We start from the raw sequence: 17,886 nt of genomic DNA, 5'->3' as shown, positions 1-17,886 counted from the left end.
AGTTGCATTGAGCAGAGGCTACTCTTTATTGTAGTGTGCCAGTTGTCATTGCCATTGCTTCTCTTGTCATACAGCATGGGCTCTAGGTACACAGTCTCAGTAGTTGTGGGACACTGGCTTAGTTGTTCCACGGCACACAGGATCTCTCTGGACCAGAGATCAAACCTGTGTCCCCTGCACTGGCAGGCAGATTCCTGCAGGCAGAGTCCTGGCTAAAAGGCTAAGCGCCTTCCTTACAATACCTCCTTATTCCTGGAATGAATGAAACTGCTCAAGGTGCGCTAGCTTTCTTCGTAGTCTGTTTTTCAAAGTGGGGGAAGAAGTTTAGGGGAACTGGTTTCTGCATAACTAGTTAAATTGGATAGATTGGAATGATTCCTTATCGTTCTATTTTTTAGCTATTTTCCTGCAGAAAGATTCTTAACCACTAGACCACTAGGGAAGTCCCAAAGTATGCAGTTTATTCTTACTAGAATGTGAAAGATATCTCTGAGATTGGCCACACAAGGGAAACACAAGAAGGGAACTAGGAGATGAACAAATATATTTAAGTGATTAAAAAAAAAAAATACACTATCAAGTGAAGTGGGAACCTGGTGTATAATACAGGAAACTCTGTTCAGTGCTCCCTGAAGACTAAGGTGGGTGGGATGGGGTGGGGGGAGGGAGGTCCAAGAGGGAGAGTATATATGTACACATATAGCTGATTCATTTCATCCTACAATGGTAACTTAACACAATGTTGTAAAGCAATTATAGTCCAATAAAAAAACTAGGTTACATATACCAAAAAAACCCCACAAAACTAAATCCTAAAATTAAAGAGGGATTTCCCTGGTGGTTTAGTGGTTAGGGCTCTGCACTTTCACTTGGGTGACCCAGCCCTGTTCCCTGGGCGGGGAACTAAGATCTGGTAAGCCCCATGGCTTGGCCAAAAAGAAAAACATATAATTCAAGATAAACATACTAAATCTTACACCATTTAAGAGATAAAGCATCTTATTGTTGGCCTCTTCCATATATAAATGTTGACATTTTGACAACTGTTTATCTCAAAATTATTCAGGGAAGAAAAAGTTTGGATTCCTGAAGATGGACCTTAAATTTGAATTAAAAAGTTACACATTTATTAAATGTAACCTATAATTTACACATGAAACCAAGCTATACAAATAATGCATTTCTGAAGACTAACATTCTGTAATGTTTCGGGAAAGTTTTGGCAGAGATGGTAGTTGTTAGGTGAAATTCCATTTGTAAGCATCAAAGGTCTATGTACTTGCTGAGAATTTTTTTAAAGTACTTAGGCATATTAAGTTAAAAGTAAATACTTGCTGAATAGTGAATTACATAATAGAAAGTTTAATACTAAGCTAGTAAGTATGGAAGTGGAAATTATTTCCATTTCGAGACTAATTTTATAACATATTACAAATTCCCGTTCATATTGTCAGCATCCATTTAGATTTACATGTTGCAGGATAGCTATCTGTGTGTGTGTGCTTTTTATCTTGCCCATAAGTTCTTGGTATAATCATGATTAAATTCTATACAATTTTTATATGGTTAGAGAATTTCTTTCATTATTTTTAAAAAACTGGATGTATAGGTAAACTGAATCCTTGCATGTTCAAAAAATGTAGTTGTTGACTTCCAACTTCTGTTAGTGACAAGGAAGAAATATTCACTTGATTTTATTTCTTTTGTAAATAGGTTGTTCTTTCTGTCTGATACTTATTTTTTTCTTAATTTCTAGATGTGCCTTTTATAAAATAAATCATAATCCTTTCTGGTTATATTCATTATCTATTGCTGAGTAACATATTACCTCAAAACTTAGCACTTTAAAAGAGTAAACATTTTATCTCACAGTTGTTGGCTAGGAGTTCAGAAATGGTTTAGCTGGGTGTTTCTGGCGTGGTATCTCTCACAAGGTTGCAGTGAGATGTCAGCTGGGCTGTCAGTCATCTGAATGCTTGACGGGCTGGAGAATCCATTTCCAAGATGGCATGCTCATATGGCTGTTGGAAGGAGGCCCCAACAGCCTCCTTATAGGAAGCTCCCTATAAAACTGGTTAGATAGTTTTCCAACATGGTGGTTGGTCTCCTTCAGAGCAGGTGGGCTAAGAGAAAGAGGAAGGAAGAAGTTACAATGCTTTTATGACTCAGTCGCAAATGTCACAAACTGTCACTTTTTAAAAAATCTCTACTATATTCCATTCATCAGAAGCAAGTCATAAAGTCCAGCCAACACTCAAGAGAAGAATAAAGCTCCACCTCTTGAAGAGAGACTTCCCTGGGGCTCAGGCAGTAAAGTGTTTTTGAAGGGGAGCATGTCAAAGGATTTGTAAACATAGTTTAATCTGTCACACTGGGAATCAGTTAATCATTTCAATCTGAAGATAAAAATCTTCTTCCAGTTCAGTGAAGTTTTCTTGTATTATTAAAAAAAAATTACATGTAATAATTTATCTGTAGGTTTTTAAGGGTTTTAAAAGTTGAGACAGTCTCATGAAGGAAAGGTACAATTTTGGCTTAATTCAAGTGTAGGTACCAATAGAAGGACTGATATATTATAAATCATTTGAATTATAATTTGCTATTGTATTTGTCATCTAACCCATAAATCCTATAGGTTGCAGAGTTAATAGTAACTATAGTTACATATATTAAATATTTATATATTAATTTATAACTCTATTTATATTATTATTGTTGTTAATATAACTAACCTCAGCATACCAACTCTGTAATACCTACACCTACTCTGATACTGTATTCAGTACCTCTGATACCAATATTGTTACTGATGTTTCCTAGAGCCTCAAAGAAACTCTAGGAACATCAAGGGTAAAAAAGAACATAGACTACTGAAATATGCTATAGGCCAATTATTTTCTTAGATATTCAGATGCCATAACAAAATATACTGAAGTCCATTAGGCCAAGAAATTCAATAGCAATTGGTACTAGTGGATTATTATAAACAAAAAATTTGTGTCTTGTTAATGTAAGCCCTCAGAACTATTCTTGTGTGTACAGATAGCTTTTGTGTACTTATTATATCAACTGTGACCTGTGTGGACAAGTCATCCTGCATTTCTAAGTAGTCAAAACAAGTCTCTTAGTAATATATTGTTTTTTAAAGTCCAGTAAACCTACCAGGAGGAATCCAGACATAGGTGTCTACACTGACTAAGTTTCTAATCTAAAACATGTGGTCATACTGGCTATGACTCAACACTCACACACAAGCACAAACCAAGAAGTTCAACAACTAATATTAATTTGTTGTCTAAAATAATCCAAAATAATACAATTGCTTTTGACTATTTTCAGGCCAACCAATAGAGCCATATAATAGCTAATACATCTTGAACCCATCAAAAAGGAAAGATGAAATGATTACTCTTTTTTTTAAAGGCCACTTGGTTAGGCTTCCCTGGTGGCTCAGAGGTTAAAGCATCTGCCTGGAATGCGGGAGACCTGGGTTCGATCCCTGGGTTGGGAAGATCCCCTGAAGAAGGAAATGGCAACCCACTCCAGTACTCTTGCCTGGAGAATCCCATGGAGGGAGGAGCCTGGTAGGCTACAGTCCATGGGGTCGCAAAGAATCGGACGTGACTGATTGAGTTCACTTTCACTTTCACTTGATTACCTGAAGTTGATCAAACTGATCTTTGATACTTAGTCTCCTGATTATGTACAGGCTAGCTAAAAAATACAAAAAAGTTTCTAAACATCTCATATATTTATGATTGTCCTCATTATTCCATTTTCCACAATCTGCCAGAGGTTTAAATGTTATAGCACGGCTATCCAGATCTGACATTCAAATGATGATACTGAATCAAAGAGTCCAAAGCCATCTTGGTCAATTCCTTTCATTTAGAAGCTGAATTCTGACCAAAAGCATGTTGAGGGTGAAGGATGGGTCAGGAAATTCTAATATAAGATATGGTGCAATCTTGGTGTAAGTAAGGTGTAATATAATGCCAGATATTATGTATAGTAAGCCAGCTGGTCATACATTATGTATATTTCACATTAAGTATCTAAACTCTTGAGGCTTTTTAGAGCTTCCAACCCTAATGTCTTCCCTCAACTTGATATGGCAGTTTTAAAACTTAGCTTCCAAATTCTTTATCACTTCTCCCTTTGAGAAGTAGAATCTATGTCCCTTTCCTTGAATCTAGGCTCTATGAACAATAGAATACAGATTAAGTGATGCTGGGATAATTTCCAGGCTCAAGTCTTAAGGAACTGGTAGTTTTTACTTTCTGTCTCTTGAGATAATCACTCTTAGAATTGAATTCCATGCACCTGGAAGGGAACTAAGGCTCATGGCTCTCAGCTTTGGCTGAGCTCCCACTCAACAGCATCAACTTGACAGCTGTGTGTGTGAGCCATCTTAAAATGGAATCTTCCAGCCCCAGGTTGATCTGCCCTTGCTGCCATCACATGGAACAGAGGCAAGTCTTCCCCGCTAAAGTGAAAAAAGTGAAGGTGTTAGTTGCTCAGTTGTTTTGACTCTTTGCGACCTCATGGGCTGTAACCTGCATCTCCTGCATTGCAGGTGGATTCTTTAATGTCTGCGCCACCAGGGATGTCCACAGCTAAGTCACGCCCAAATTTACTGTTTACTCATCATAAGGCCTTGTGGCAGTCTTCCTGCCTGACAAACTGAGACATTTTCCTACACATCTGGGAGCACTCCCCCGACAGGCTCCGCAAATGCGGAACAACTGTCACCGCTACTATGAAAGCAAGGCCGCTGCTGCGGGGGACTGTCAGCCGATACTGTCGAGAGCAGCTGCTCTTTTTACATACCGAGGGCCCCTTACTAACTTCTGTTAAGTGAGTAAAGGGAGTAAATGGGAGTAAAACTCCCTTTTCTTTGGGAAACTGGCCTTCCTTGATTGGTGCGTTCTGACAAAGCTAGTGAAACTGTCAATGTAAAACCCTCCTGGCTGCTGCTAAGTCGCTTCAGTGTATCCAACTCCATGCGACCCCAGAGATGGCAGCCCACCAGGCTCCCCATCCCTGGGATTCTCCAGGCAAGAACACTGGAGTGGGTTGCCATTTCCTTCTCCAATGCATAAAAGTGAAAGGGAAGTCGCTCAGTTGTGTCCGACTCCTAGCAACCCCATGGACTGCAGCCTACCAGGCTCTTCCGTCCATGGGATTTTCCAGGCAGAGTACTGGAGTGGGGTGCCATTGCCTTCTCCAAAACCCTCCTGGAGGTAGCCATAATTCTTTATTGCCTTCAGTTGCCCGACTCCATCCTCTGTTACTTACACTTGAATAATCTTAAGCATGAACACAGGGTCTACACTAGGCCTGTCAGAGTCGTGTGGATTTGCTAAAATTTACCAACCAGGCTCATACTTACAACACTGATGACCATTTAGCTTCTTTCTGGTTTGATGATTTGTTTTCTCAACACTCCCCCAAATACACATGTAAAATGTAAAATATATATCAATATTATCAATGGTATAAATATAAAACACACACATATTTTAAAGTTAAATTTCTGGGTTGAAATATATATTTAAAATGTAAAATGTAATATTGCCAAATGGTCCTCCAAAAAGTTTTATACTAATATATAATGTTTAGCTGTGCTTAATTGTATCTGCTTGCCCCTCATCAACCTTTGTATTTCAGACCTGTCAGTGTACCAAAATGTGATGCTATTTTTAATTGTTTTCTATTAATGATAAAAGCATATGTTCACCTTGGGAACTCCCTGGCAGTCTAGTGAATCGAACCCCCAGAGGTCAGAGTTCAGTCCGTGGTCAAGGAAGCCAAAAGCAAAGAACAATGAAAATACATATTTTTATATCAATTTTTTAAAAATTTTATTTCTTTTTTCCTATGACTTAGGGCTGAAGTTCTCAAAAACAAGATATTAATTACATCAAAAAAGTTACTTATTATATTATTGATATTTACTTTTAAAAATTATTTTTATTTATTTAGATGTAGCATGTGGGATCTAGTTCCCTGACTAGGGATTGAACTCAGGCCCCCTGCATTGTGAGTAAAGAGTCTTAGCCACTGGACCACCAGGGAAGTTCCCTGTTATTTACTTTTACCAACAAAAAAATGTCACTCACCATCTAGTTCTACAAGAATGAAGTCCCTAGCCACTGAAGTTGCTGACCTTTGACATACCCTGAAAGGAGTTAAGGGTGAAGATCAAGAATGAGCACTCTCTGCTCAGAAAAACTGGCAGAACAGACCTTCTCATAGTAAGCTATTTTCAGGAGAAGATTTTATGACCCAAATTTCTTGCATGTTCTCATGTCCAGAAAAGCTCTAAAATCATTAAGGGAGACATCAGCTCCTCCTGACTAGTAGCAACCTTCTACTCGGATGTTTACTTGATTGCATATACTTTGCCAAAATCACATATACACTGATCTCTCCCTTACCTCTTCCTAGTGCTTCATCAGAACTCTCTGAGAGACTGTCTCTTGGGCTATGGTCTCCCATAAGTTCCCAAACAAAACTGAACTCACAGCTCTCACATTGTGCTTTCTTTATTTTTTTAGTTGACACTATCAATTTTTATTCCTTTGCTGGTATCCTGTTTTTCCATTTGGAAGCTTGTTGAGTTTTCCTTTGTTTTTGGAGTTCAGAATTTTCACCATGTATGTTTTTCTATTAATCTTATTCAACATTTATTAGGTCTTTTTGAACAAAGTTTAGAATTTTTCATGAATTTAGGGAAATTTTCTTTTATAATACATTTGATTTTTCCTTTCTTTCTTTCCTCTTCATTAACTCCTCCTGGAAATCCAGTTGTTTACTGGATTTATCTCTTTAGCCTTCTTGTTACTGAAAGTAGGGTCTGGGTGCTCGCTGCTCGAAAGCCAGTAAAGAAGCCAGATTAGTGAAAAGAAAAATTGGCTTCCTTTCAGACAACCAGGGTAGTGGTCGGGGAAGAGACACATGTCTGTCCAAAGGCCGACTCCGCCTATCCTCAACAATGAGGGGACAAGAGCTTTTATAGACAGAGGGAGGGGCTACAGGCAGAAACAGCACAGTCAGCTCAACTGGTCATTGGTGGTCTGACCAGAGTCATCTTGGTTATTTTAAGTACAGTTAATCTTCAGTTACAGGGTCAGTTTGTTTCCATTTCTTTGAGGTCGATTCTTGGAATTGTGGCAGCTTATATCGTGGCTACAGCCTGGTCATCATGTAGTTAACATCTCACTTGGTGGAGGTTTCAGTATCCATAAGATAGCTCATGGGATATGGCTCAGAATATTATCTGTAGCCCTTGAGAAAGAACTAAAGGTCCTTGATCTTGCTTATTGACCAAACTATTATTGCGTTGTCCTATCTGACTGCTTTCCTTTGCTTTTGCATTTTCTCACTTCTCTGATAAAATTTATTCTTTGGCTAAAGTTTTTTCACAGACAAAAGGCAAGAGGAGGACATGCCTGGGGGTGGGGGTGGCAAGGACCATAGGGTCCTGCTCCATTTCATTCTCCCACAATGTTCCCTTTTCTTTTTGCTTTATGTTACTAGAAACTTCCAAACTAGGTCTATCCAAAACAAATGGGAATTACATAATCAAAATCTGTGCATTTTGCCAGGGATTAGGGAGAGGGAGGAATGAATAAGGGGAGCACAGGTGATGCTTAGTAGAGTGGAACTACTCTTACGATACTGTATAATAATTATATGTCACTATGTTTTTGTCCAAACCCATAGAATGTGTGACACCAACATGAACTATGAACTGTGGGTGATACTGATGTGTCACAAATGTACCACTCTGTGGGCAATGTTGATTATGGGGGAGACTATGCATGTGTGGGGCAAGGGGCATGTAGGAAATGTATTTGTGTTCTGCCCAATTTAGCTGTGAAAAAATAAGCCTATTTTTTTAAAACTGCATTTCAAAATGATGTAAACTTATCTCATTAGGAAAATGACTATAAAAAGCTATTTGCATGGGGATTGGGAAGGATGAAGGTTTGATAAATTAAGAATAGTAGATTACCAATGACTACTGATGTTTGGTAATACTGAAATTCATTATACCATTCTGTTTATTTCATACATGTTCAAGATTCTATGTAATGAAAAGTAAGAAAAACAAAACAAACAAAAAATTGGTTAACTAATGTTCTGCTCCAAAATCACTGTGGACCGTGAGGACAGCCATGCTGTCCAAAGACGCTGCTTGGAAAAAAAGTTGATGGACCTAGACGGCGTATTGAAAATCACTTTGCCAACAAAGGTCTACCTAATCAGAGCTATGGTTTTTCCAGTAGTCATTTACAGATGTGAGAGTTGATCATAAAGAAGGCTGAGCACTGAAGAACTGATGCTTTTGAACTATGGATGGTGCTGGAGAAGACTCTTAAGAATCCCTTGGACTGCCAGGAGATTCAAACCAGTCAGTCCTAAAGGAAATCAACCCTGAATATTCATTCAAAGGACTGTTGCTGAATCTCCAATACTTTGGTCACCACATGCAAAGAGCCAACTCATTGGAAAAGATTCTCGTGATGGGAAAGATTGAAGGCAGGAGGAGAAGGGGGCGACAGAGGATGAAATGGTTGGATGGCATCACCGACTTAATCAACATGAGTTTGAGCAAACTCTGGGAATTAGTGAAGGACAGGGAAGCCTGGCGTGCCGTGGTCTATGGGGTCTCAAAGGGTCGGACACGACTGAACGACTGAGCAACAACAGTTCAGTTCAGTCGCTCAGTCGTGTCTGACTCTTTGCGACCCCATGAATCGCAGCATGCCAGGCCTCCCTGTCCATCACCAACTCCTGGAGTTCACTCAGACTCACGTCCATCGAGTCAGTGATGCCATCCAGCCATCTCATCCTCTGTCGTCCCCTTCTCTTGTCCCCAGTCCCTCCCAGCATCAGAGTCTTTTCCAATGAGTCAACTCTTCTCATGAGGTGGCCAAAGTACTGGAGTTTCAGCTTTAGCATCATTCCTTCCAAAGAACACCTAGACCTGATCTCCTTCAGAATGGACTGGTTGGATCTCCTTGCAGTCCAAGGGACTCTCAAGAGTCTTCTCCAACACCACAGTTCAAAAGCATCAATTCTTCGGTGCTCAGCTTTCTTCACAGTCCAACTCTCACATCCATACATGACCACTGGAAAAATCATAGCCTTGACTAGATGGACCTTTTTTGGCAAAGTAATGTCTCTGCTTTTCAATATGCTATCTATGTTGGTCATACTTTTCTTTCAAGGAGTAAGCATCTTTTAATTTCATGGCTGCAGTCACCATCTGCGGTGATTTTGGAGCCCAAAAAAATAAAGTCTGACACTGTTTCCCCATCTATTTCCCATGAAGTGATGGGACCAGATGCCATGATCTTAGTTTTCTGAATGTTGAGCGTTAAGCCAACTTTTTCGCTCTCCACTTTCACTTTCATCAAGAGGCTTTTTAGTTCTTCTTCACTTTCTGCCACAAGGGTTCTGCTATTTGATCTGTTTCAGAAAACAAAAACAAAGAGCTGTACTGGAAGGATATTGATGGCCTTGCAGAATCAGTGGAAGACTGGGAGACCGACCTTAGGAAAAACACAGAAACCACTGTGGTCTTGACAGCAGGAGTTATAGCTATGGATATAGCTATAACTTTTCAAAGAACTGCTCCACTCCCAGGAAACTTTTCAAAGAACTGCTCCACTCCCAGGCCTTTGGTCTTTGAGCTTCAAATTTTTCCTGGGTTCTATTAAGAAAATTAATACCGCCATCTAGTGGTCTCTTCCTAAAACTGTGCGTGGTTGCAGATTTCTTAACTTTTCATTCATATGATAGTGAACTGGAATCTTCTGGATCTTCCTCAGAATTTTTAATTGCTTTTTTTGGCGGGGACAGGGAGGAGTAAAATTTTAGTGGACAGTTCTATGAGTCTTGACAAATATGAGCCATTTTCCACAAATAGTTGTAATAACCACAACCACCATCAAGACATGGAATAGTTTTATCACTCTGAAAACTTCTCTGGGCTCATTTGAAATCAGCCTCCCCACCCAGCCCCCAGTCCCTGAAAAACCTTGATGTGTTTGTTTGTTTGTTTTTAATCATTTTATTTATTTATTTTGGGGCTTCCCTGTGGCTCAGTGGTAAAGAATCTGCTTGCCAACGCAGGGGACACGAGTTCGACGCCTGATCCTGGACGATCCCACATGCAGTGGAGCAACTAAGCCCATGAGCCTGGCCTGTTGATCATGTGCTGGACAGCCCACGTGCCTCAACTAGTGATGCTCACATGCCTAGAGCCGGTGCTCCACAACAAGAGAAGTCACCGCAACGAAAAGCCAGTGCACCACAGCTAGAGAGTATCCCCTAGAGTAAGTCCGCAAAGCAATGAAGACTCAGCATAGCCATAAATAAATAAATATCTTTAAATGTATATATTTATTTTTGGCTTCACTGGGTCTTCATTGCTGTGCAGGCTTTTCTCTAGTAGCGAGTGGGGGCTACTCTCTAGTTGCGGTGGGCAGGCTTCTCATTGCGATGGTTTCTCTTGTTGCAGAGCATGGACTGTAGAGCACATGGGCTTCAGTAGTTGTGGCTCCTGGTGCCTAGAGCACAGGCTCAAAAGTTGTGGTGCTTAGTTGTTCTGAGACATGTGGGATCTTCCTGACCAGGGATGGAACTCACATCTCCTAAATCGGCAGGAGGATTCTTTACCACTGAGCCACCAGGGAAAATCCCCTGATATGTTTCTAATCCCTATAGTTTCACTTTTCCAAAATGTCAATTAAATGGAATCATACAATATGTAGCCTTTAACTCTGACTTCTTTCAATCCACATAATGCATTGGGATTCATCCATGTTGTTGCCTGTATTGATAGTTCCTTCCTGTGTACCTCCCCCCAGTCCCGCTTTTTTTTTTTCCTGAGTAACATTTCATTGTGTGAGTGTACCAGCATGTGTTTATCCATTCACTAGTTCAAGAACATTTGGATTATTTTCAGATTTTGATGATAAAAGTCACTATAAACCTTTGCATACAGGTTCTTATGTAAATAAAGTTTTCATTTCTTGTGGGCAATTACCTAGGATAGGATTGCTGAGTTGTATGCTATGTGTATGGGCTTCCCTGGTGCCTCAGATCATAAAGAATACACCTACAATGCGGGAGAACTGGGTTCAATTCCTAGGTTGGGAAGATCCCCTGGAGGAGGGCATGGCAACTCACTCCAGTATTCTTGCCTGGAGAATCCCCATGGATAGTGGAGCCTGGCAGGCTGCAGTCCATGGGGTCTCAAAGAGTTGGACCCGACTGAGTGACTAAGCATAGCACAGCATGCTATGCGTATATTTAACTTTACAAGAAACTGCCAGTGTTTTTAAAGTAGTTGTGTCATTTTGCACTCCTGTCAGAAACATTTTTTCTCTGCTTATTACCTTCTACCTATTTATCCAGTATTGCCATACTTAAATTTTTTTCTTCTCTCATTTTATGGAATTTCAGAAGGCTGGGAAAATGACACCAAAATATTTAAAATAGCATATCATGTTTATTAACTATCTGTACTGACTATTTGGAGAAGGCAATGGCACCCCACTCCAGTACTCTGCCTGAAAAATCCCATGGATGGAGGAGCCTGGTAGGCTTCAGTCCATGGGGTCGCTAAGAGTCAGACACGACTGAGCGACTTCCCTTTCACTTTTCACTTTCATGCATTGGAGAAGGAAATGGCAACCCACTCCAGTGTTCTTGCCTGGAGAATCCCAGGGATGGGGGAGCCTGGTGGGCTTCCGTCTATGGGGTCACACAGAGTCGGACACGACTGAAGTGACTTAGCAGCAGCAGCAGTACTGCCTATTTTGGGCTTCCCAAGTGGCTCAGTGGTAAAGAATCCACTGAGTGGATGCAATAAAGTGTCAATGCAGGAAATGCTGGTTTGATCCCTGGATCAGGAAGATCCCCTGGAGAAGGAAATGGCTACCCCCTCCAGTATTCTTGCCTGGAAAAGCCCATGGACAGATGAGCCTGGCGGGCTACAATCCACGGGTTGCAAAAGAGTGGGACATGACTTAGCAAGTAAACAACAACAACAACTGCCTATTTTGTGAATTTTGTCTGCACCTTTCTCACTCAGGTCTTGGTAATTTTTATTTATTATAATGTGCTGCATGTATTTTAGAAATTAACATACCTGTTCTTCTGCTGTTAAAATTTTCCTACTTGTTGTCATGTTCTAATGTACATGGTTTTAAAAATTAGGATAGAGAATATAGTGAAAGTGCTAGCCACTCAGTCATGTCTGACTCTTCATGACCCCAAGGACTGTAACCAGTCAGGCTCCTCTGTCCATGGAATTATCCCGGCAAGAATACTGGCATGGGTTGCCATTCACTTCTCCAGGGGATTTTTCCAACCCAGGATTTGAACCCAGGTCCCCTACATTGCAGGCAGAATCTTTATTAGTTGGGTACTCACAATTTGCTAGGCAGTGGAAGTGATGAAATTCCAGCTGAGCTATTTCAAATCCAGAAAGATGATGCTGTGAAAGTGCTGCACTCAATATGCCAGCAAATTTGGAAACTTCAGCAAAGGCCACAGGACCAGAAAAGGTCAGCTTTCATTCCAATCCCAAAGAAGGGCAATGCCAAAGAATGTTCAAACTACTGCACAATTACGCTCATTTCACATGCCAGCAAGGTAGAAGAACTGATGCTTTTGAACTGTGGTGTTGGAGAAGACTCTTGAGAGTCTCTTGGACTACAAGGAGACCCAACCAGTCAATCCTAAAGGAAATCAGCCCTGAATATTCATTGGAAGCACTGATGCTGAAGCTGAAACTCCAATATTTTGGCCACCTGATGCAAAGAACTGACTCATTGGAAAAGATTCTAGTGCTAGGAAAGATTGAGGGCAGGAGGAGAAGGGGACGACAGAATGAGATGGTTGGATCACTAACTGGATGGATATGATTTTGAGCAAGCTCCGGGAGTTGGTGATGGATAGGAAAGCCTGGTGTGCTACAGTCCATGGGGTTGCTAAGAGTTGGACACAACTGAGCGACTGAACTGAACTAAATGTATCACAATGAGCATATAATGAGGCTCAAGCTCCATTGGAAGTCAAATCTGCCATCTTGGACCTAGTTGGTTTTAACTAGGTTTTGTCATGTCCTACAGTGTCAGACTTTATCTTTCTGGGCTCCAAAATCACTGAAGATGGTGACTGCAGCCATGAAATTAAAAGACGCTTACTCCTTGGAAGAAAAGTTATGACCAACCTAGATAGCATATTGAAAAGCAGAGACATTACTTTGCCAACAAAGGTCCGTTTAGTCAAGGCTATGGTTTTTCCAGTGGTCATGTATGGATGCGAGAGTTGGACTGTGAAGAAAGCTGAGTGCCAAAGAATTGATGCTTTTGAACTATGGTGTTGGAGAAGACTCTTGAGAGTCCCTTGGAGTGCAAGGATATCCAACCAGTCCATTCTAAAGGAGATCAGGTCTGGGTGTTCTTTGGAAGGAATGATGCTAAAGCTGAAACTCCAGTACTTTGGCCACCTCATGGGAAGAGTTGACTCATTGGAAAAGACTCTGATGCTGGGAGGGATTGGGGGCAGGAGGAAAAGGGGACGACAGAGGATGAGATGGCTGGATGGCATCACTGACTCGATGGACGTGAGTTTGAGGGAACTCTGGGAGACAGTGATGGACAGGGAGGCCTGGCGTGCTGCGATTCATGGGGTCGCAAAGAGTTGGACACGACTGAGCAACTGAACTAAACTAAACTAAATGGCTATGTTATTCTTCTAAAGGTTGTGCCCTGCCCTTTTCAGTCCTGTTTCAGATTCAAGCTCTGGATGTAGAGCTTGTTACTAGGAAAATGTAGGAATTCAAAAACAGCAAGCTCTTGGTTACAAATTAAGCCCATAATATATGTGAAACTGAGATCCCTTAAAACCAGGTTCCCCTGTCAAATTTATGATTAACCTCTCTACCCAAAACTTGATTCCCTTTCTTGTCCCGCTCCTGATCCCCCTCAAGATTGAGGAGTATTAAAGAAAAAGGGGGGATTGAAACTGAGCAGGATCCTGGGGGCCCTCCCAAGTATAGTACAAAGTCCCTTCATGTCCCCAGTTCTTTTTTGTAGAAAAAAAAACAAAAAGGCTTTGTCCTCCTAGACCTTCCCTAAATTCCAAAGAGCAGACTGGAGCAGTTACTAATTAAGGAAGTGAGGGAAACAAAGGAAAAGCAGTCAAGAAACAATGTTTAGCGATAAAGCTGTCTTAGGTAACAATCTGACATGTATTTTCAGTTGTTCTGCAGGAACTAAGACCCCTACCAAGGCAGAGGATTGTGATTACCTTTTGAGCACAAGAACTAGACCCCAGACTGGTGGAACCAGAAAGTTGATGATCCAGAATCCTGAAAACATCTGTTACCACCAACCAATCAGAAGAAAGTCATGTACCCTGCAGCTCTCACCCTAAATGTTGCCTTTAATAATCTTTCCCTGAAAACCATGAAGTTCAGGTTCTTTGAGGATGGTGGTGGTGGTTTAGTCCCTAAGTGGTGTCCGACTCTTGGTGACCCCATGGACTGTAGCCTGCCAGGCTTCTCTGTCCATGGGATTTTCCAGCAAGAATACTGGAGTGGGTTGCCATTTCCTTCTCTAGGCTTTGAGCATGAGTTTCCTGTTTTCTTTGGGTGGCTTCTGCAATAAACGCTGTACTTTCCTTTACCATAGCTCAGTGTTATAAATTGCCCCCACTGTGTGGTAGGTGAGTAGCCCCAAGTTCAGTAACACATGTACAAGTGTTATGATGCCTATTGCCAGAACTCTAAACTCATGGACATTATAAAAGGTGATTTTGATATATGAAAACAGCTTAAAGTCCTAAATTTTAAAATTCCATGTAAAGTGTTATCATCAATTATACAAAAAGTATAAGTATGAAAGCATACTACATTCCAAAACCTGAAGAGCTTCATTTTCTTCACCCTTACTGTGAGCCGTTTTCTGAGTTACCATGTTTCATTCTTATATTTTCAGTTTTTAATATATGAACACTCCAACAGCAGCATTATTCACAATAGCCAAGATGTGGAAGCAACCCAAATGCCCATGGACAGTTAAATGGATAAACAATAATACATATATATTTTTCATATAAAATAGAATTTTATTCAGTCTTAAAAAGGAAGGAAATTCTGTCAAATGCTACAACACAGTTGAAACTTGAGGACATTATGCTAAGTGAAATAAGCTGGTCACAAAAAGACAAATACTGTATGATTTCACTTATATGAGGTATTTAAAGTAGTCACATTCATAGAAACAAAAAATGCAATGGTGGTTATCAGAGGCTGAGAGGAAGAAGAAATGGGATGTTGGTTTTTGCAGAATGAAAAAGTTATGGAGGTCTCCCTGTTGCACAACAATGTGAATATACTTAGCACTACTGAATTGTACATTTAAAGATGGTTAAGATGGTAAACTTTATGTTATGTATTTTTTTAAAACCACTCTGCTGTGGTTAGTCACTCAGTTGTGTCCAACTCTCTGTGACCCCACAGACTGTAGCCTGCCAGGCTCCTCTGTCCATGGGGATTCTCCAGGCAAGAATACTGGAGTGGGTTGCCATGCCCTCCTCTAAGGGATCTTCCCAATCCAGGGACTGAAGCCAGGTCTCCTGCATGGCAGGCTGATCCTTTATCATCTGAGCCACCAGGGAAGCCCAAGAATACTAGAGTGGGTAGCCTATCCCTTTTCCAGGAGAAATTCCCGACCGAAGAATAAAACACAGGTCTCCTGCATTGCAGGCGGATTCTTTACCAGCTAAACATTCTTTACCAGCCAAGGATTCTTAACCAGTTGAGCTACCTGGGAAGCCCTTTAAAACCACAAATAAATACATAAACAAAGGCTTAACAGGTGGTTCAGTGGTAAAGGATCTGCTTGCCAATACAGGAGACATGGGTTCCATCCCTGGGTGGGGAAGATCCCCTGGAGGAGGAAATGGCAACTTACTCCAGTATTCCTGCCAAGATAATCTCATGGACAAAGGCACCTGGTGGGCTAGTCGCAAAGAGTTGGACACTACCGAGCAACTGAGGCACCATGCATGCACACAAATATATAAGCACCCAGTGAATTTGTGCGTGAATTTTGTTGAGGATAACCAATTAAAAAAATCCACCAAAATCATGGCACTGCAAACAGCTGAGAGAAACAGCGGTAACAGGGCCATTGCTCTGTTTAAAAAGTACCAAGTGATATGTGGGTTTTGAAGATTGTCTGGCAGTGTATATTTTGAATGTTTAATAAACAATAAAAGATTACAGCTAGCTGACCTGGTTTGAATCTCAGTTCTGTGGTTTACTGGCTGTATAACCTTAGTCTGTCTCTGTTTTCTCAGTCATAAAAGGGCAACAAGCTGATGATAATAGTATCCATCTCCTAGGACTGTTATGAGGATTAAATGAGTTGATATATGTAAGAAATTTAGAACAGTGCTTTGGCGTATAAAGTGCTATGTAAGATTTACTACTACTACTGTCAACTACAAATCGGCACTTGCCGTCTACCTCTGTAATATTTAAGTCACGTGCTGCTGGGAAGGGGCGGTGGCGAAAACTGGCAGCACGGGTCTTCAGACAGATATTTTCAGGAGCCAATTTTATGCGTCCAATTCTTTCATCATCTCATATATACAAAGGCACTAACATCCTTCAAGGTGATGACTTTTCCTCATGACTAAAAGCTTCAAAACACTAGCAGAAACCATCTGAAAAAATATATGCTTGATGACATGTATTCCCTGTTCACCAAAATCACATATACACTGACCTTCCCCCTGTCTCTTTGGGACAGTTTCTTAGAGCTACCTGAGGTGCTGTCCTCAGGTAGGCGCTGAAGTCCTCATTTTGCTTCAAATAAAACTTAACTCGCAACTCTCATGTTGTGCATTTTTTTTTAAGTTGACACTACTGTTGTTACAGGTTTTCTTCATTAGAAGTTTTAAAAACTTTTCAAAGGCAAAAGTTGTATTCCTTTTCCTAGAGATGAAGAGACAGGATTTGGCTGAATCAGTTCTCACCAGGAGACTGTCAGTTCAACTCTAAAAGAAAGGGACGAAAATTTGATAGAATAGTTGAGACAGAGAGCATGGCAGGGGTAATTAATATTAACAATATAATTATGATAATAGCATTCAATGATCTGCTTGAATAAAACGTGACATTCAAAAATATGCCTGTATCAAATGTGGGTAGTTATTTCATTACACTGTCATCTGTTGCTTCATGAAAGGATTAATTGTAAGATTTTTAAACAATAAATTTTAAGGAGTGTTTTATTTTTTCATTTATTATTTTAAACTTATAGCAAAGTTGCAATAACAGTACAAAGAGCTCCCATAAACCATTCACTTGGAGTATTCAAGGTTTGCCAACTGACCCAGTAATACCCTATAGCAAAAGATTTCGATCTAGCTGTGTATATTTCACTCAACTGTCATGTCTCTTTATTTTCCTTCAACCTAGAACAGTTCCTCGGACTGACCTTCATTTTCTAAGATCACTAGCTGATTATATTTTCCAAGCATTGTACCACATTTGCAGTTCTCATGTTCTTCCAGAACCTGGAAGAGCCTTTCGACTTATTCCATGAATACAGTGCAGAGAAATAAACTGTAACTTTCAAGGCTAGACAGAAAAGGTCACACAGCTTCTACTTGGCTCTCACCAGTTCTTTCTGTCTCTGTGTGTGTCTCTTTCACACACACTCATACTCCCTGGAAATCCTGAGCTGACTCATAGGAAATCCAGGTACCATGAACTGTGGTAATGGGGAGATCACAGAGAGAGAGAGAGATGCCGGATGGGCTGTAACTGTCCTGGCTCTCAGTTTT

Source organism: Bubalus bubalis, chromosome 1 (genome assembly GCF_019923935.1).
Source record: "Bubalus bubalis isolate 160015118507 breed Murrah chromosome 1, NDDB_SH_1, whole genome shotgun sequence".
Classification (NCBI taxonomy): Eukaryota; Metazoa; Chordata; class Mammalia; order Artiodactyla; family Bovidae; genus Bubalus; species Bubalus bubalis.
The sequence above is the reverse complement of the archived record's forward strand: the minus strand, read 5'-3'. Positions refer to the sequence as shown.